The sequence below is a fragment of the Balaenoptera borealis genome (assembly GCF_965194805.1).
Source record: "Balaenoptera borealis genome assembly, chromosome: 12".
NCBI lineage: Eukaryota > Metazoa > Chordata > Mammalia > Artiodactyla > Balaenopteridae > Balaenoptera > Balaenoptera borealis.
Window position 1 is genome coordinate 105,355,451 of NC_138869.1, and position 4,080 is coordinate 105,359,530.

Below are 4,080 nucleotides of genomic sequence, written 5' to 3' on the forward strand. Positions count from 1 at the left end.
CATTGAAAGGAACTGCATCTTCCGGCCAACAGCCAGCATTGACTTGCCAGCCCCATGAGTGAGCCCCCTTGGAAGCGGGTCCTCCAGCCACAGTCGGAACTTCAGATGGCTGCAGCCCAGCTGATCTCTGACTGCAGCTTCGTGGAGACCTCGAGCCAGGACCACCCAGCGAGCTGCTCTCAAACCCCTTACCCACAGAAACCGTGAAAGATAATAAAAGATTCTTGTTGTTAAGCTGCTGTTTGAGGATGTGTTGTTATGCAGCAATAGCTAATAAAATGCATCTGGTATTTTCTTTCATTTTATCCTTCAGTGTTTGTGCATATGTCCACGTGAATTTTGTTAGGTTTTATTTGTGACACTCAAAAAGAAAGGACTTCCTCTATTGATATTTAACTATTGTGTGGTGAATAGCAAAGTACTTCGAAGGGGTTGTCAAGTATCTAAGTACTTTAAACAATGATTGCCGTCACCCGGGAAGCAGGTACCTGAGGCAGTTTGGGAATATATCAGTGTGTCCCAACAGGAAAAAAGAAGAGTCCAGGTATTTCAGACAGAGGTGACTTAATACAAGGGAATGGCTAAAATGTGTCAGAAAGTCTGGACGAGGAAAGGAAGTGATGCTACCCAAAGACAGTAGGAAACCACTGCAATACTTAGGTCTGAAGGAGCCAAAGAGAAAATGGCATTAACCAGAGCCCATAGCCACTGTGACAACGGAGGCTGCTGTGCTTTTCTTCCCACCTCCCAACCTCCTGCCAGAGCCTCCCATTGGCAGAAACTAACAGGAAGCAGTAGGCAAAGGAGTCTGGGAAATGTAGTTTATGAGCTTCCAGTCCTGGCAGAAAAGATAAACACAGAGCAACTGAGGAGCTGAGGGCCCACAGACGTTATTTGTCTCTGGGAACAGTAACAGAGAAAGGGAAATAAAGGTGTTTGTATTTGACAAGCCTCTACTCAAAACTAAAATATCCATCATATTTGTGATTGGAGAAAGTCAGAGAAACAGATGCTCCCACATTCATCTTTCATAGTCCAGTAGCAATAGGTTCAAAACTCTAAATTCTTCTGAGGAGCTGCCACATCAGAGTCCTTTTTATTAATTGCAGAAGAACAAATCTAACAAGAAGAGTTAACGCCCTTGAGCACTAACACGGACCAGGCACAGTTCTAACTGCTTTCCAATTGTTAACTCATTTGCCTGCTACACATTTCCACAAAGTCGGTCCTACTGGGATCTGTTTTGCAGGTGAGCAAACTCCATCCCAGGGGAATGAAGCCACGTCATGGTGACTAGCAGAGTCAGGGTCCAACATGGTAGCCTGGTTCAGAGATTCCACTGTACTGTCCCTCGTGCCTTCATCACCTTGCCTAAAATGTGGGAACTACTCATCATTGCTTGTACCTATGCCCAGAGTATTCAAAGAGGTTAAGAATATTGAAAGGAACAAAACACAAGGCCTGTCAGAGCACAACCCCTGAGCTATGGGGCCAACGTTAGACTCGGCTGGTCCAAATGTCCACTCTACTGTAGTTCAGCTCATTAACTTTTCTAGAATTAGAAAGGTTATTGGTTATTGAATTACCTAGGACTCACTGAAAGAGCCTTCTCAGTCTGGAAGTATCCAACCCAAAAATGGAGACGCTTAATAACCAGTACCCAGGGAGGGCTTGTGAAAGGGAGAGCCATGAGCTTGGACAGTGATGAAACCCCAGGCAGAACACTACAGTCAGGCGGCTGTTTCCCTGCAGCCTGTAGCCCTGAGAAAACCTGAAGCTGACCATTTCAACAAGCTCACTTCAGTTCTTCCCTTTTGATGGAGAGGCAGAGAGGAGGAAGAGATCGGATCCTCAGACTTTTCATTCCAGCATCTAGGACAACGTTATTTTTTCATACTTTGGGGGTTTATCTCACTTTTAAATTGTGATATAGTTGACATATAATGTTAGTTTCAGATGTACAACATGGATTTATCTTGCTTTTAAACAGCTGGTGATTTGTACCATTTTGAAATAATCAGACACAGGGTCATCATACCTTGCGAGATTCTAGGCTGAAGGGAGAGGGGAACAGAGAACATCACGTAATAGCGCCAGACACTCCCACCAACCACTCTTATCTTCTGAAGATGCTGTTTCTTTCGTGGAGACTACACAGTGGCCCTACTTGTTAGGTTTTAAAAGGAGTGGGGCAGTAGTGGAATGTATGGATTCTCAAATAATTTTAGATGGCAGATCCCCAGTACCTGGGTCCCTCTGAGTCTAACACCAGGAGTACAATGCTTCTTCTGAACTAACGTAAATGGCCCATGGACGGTGGAAGGGCAGGTCCCACTCTGCCCAGGAGCTGTCACCAGGCACTTTCAGAACACTCCTGTGTGTTGGGTTGCACTGTTCAAGGTTAACCAAAATGGATCCAATTCCTGACTTCTAGGAGGGGTATTCAAACAGAGAACAATGACATGGAAACATAAAGGATTACATAGCTTTTTTAAAAATTGCAGTATAGTTGATTTACAATGTTGTGTTAGTTTCTGCTGTACAGCAAAGTGACTCAGTTATACATATATATATATATATATATATATATATATATATATACATTCTTTTTTGTATTCTTTTCCATTAGCTTTGACTGTAACGAAAGCGACTGATTTTCACGCAATTTATAGAAAAAAAATAGTCAATTGTTTTATAGTCATTCCATGTACAGATTTATACAATAAGCCAGTCAGGTTTCCCTTTGCCTTGTTCACGGCCAGAGCAGAAAAGCTGGTGTACCCTAAGAAGAAAAACAAACCTATTTTGGATGGCCGTGTGCCTGTGTGCAGTTATGAATAGAGGCATATGGAAAGAAGAATTAATACAGAAAAAACTTTCTCAAAATGAATGGCTTGTTTTAAAGACTATGTGTTTCTTTCTTTACAAGTACAGACTTACAACAAAACAGCCATCTCTGTTGCAGCCTTGCACCTCAGCAAGGAGGTAGCCTTTTTTGGTTTTGTCCCTCTTCCGTTAGGGTCTTTTTATAATACAACTGTCAACATGAAAAGAAAGGAGTTGGCTCAGTACCACAGACAGTGATTTCTGAGCAGGTGCATCATTACGAAACGGGGTGAAAAATACCAAGTCACAGATGTACGTCTGCTACAGGGAAGGGAAGCAAAGAGATGCTAGGACCCGTCAGGGTTTGGATTTTCATTTGCTGTTTCTATAAAATGCTTGTCCCTACTTGGCCCAACATCTGCCTTATTCTCTGACCTCACTTCCTTCCAGCAATTTCTCTGCCCCGGATGCCCCAGGCTTATCAGCCTTAATGCCTTTGTACTCATGATTTCTGCTGCCTCTCCCCAAAATCTTTGCATAGAATATTCCTTCTTGTCATTTCATTTCAACCTCGATATCACCTCTTCCCAGATACCTTCTCTGATCCTCCATTGCCAAGTGATAACCACCTTCCCTCGAAATCCTCCCTAGCAAACAGGCACTATCACATTGCCTGGATGTGTGTTTCTTTTTTTACAGCACTTGCCACTTGCACAATTTAATAAATTCTTATCAATACTGTTGCCTCCTCTAAGTTTCAACATCCCAGGGCAAAGCTGTTTCCCAGGCACTGGGCAGACAGACACTCTGTGTAGCTCTCTCTCTTAAGGAGGCTGAGCTTCACCTCCGGGCCTCCCCTTTGCCCCCTCCCTGTGAACTGCACAGGTGGCAACTGCCCGGCAATGTTGGGCTGGCTGGTTCCTCCTGGGTGAGCTTGGTGCTGGGGCAAAGGTGGGTTTCTGACCAACTGCACCCCACAGTCAACAGCCCCAGAAATTGATATCTGATTACAGTAGAAGGGTCCAGAAGGTACTACACAGCCCAAAACCACCACTGGGTCAAAGCCCCTGATGTCATCTGCACAAACACAGAGCGTGTCAAGGGTAAGGTGGTACTTATATATTAATTTTCGCTTTGTGGGAAACCATACTATCTTAGAAATACCTCGTTCGTTTATTTTTTTTATTTTTATTTTTTTTAAATAACTAAGTGGCACTTGGAATTAAACTCTCCCAGGGAAAATGGTATGAATAT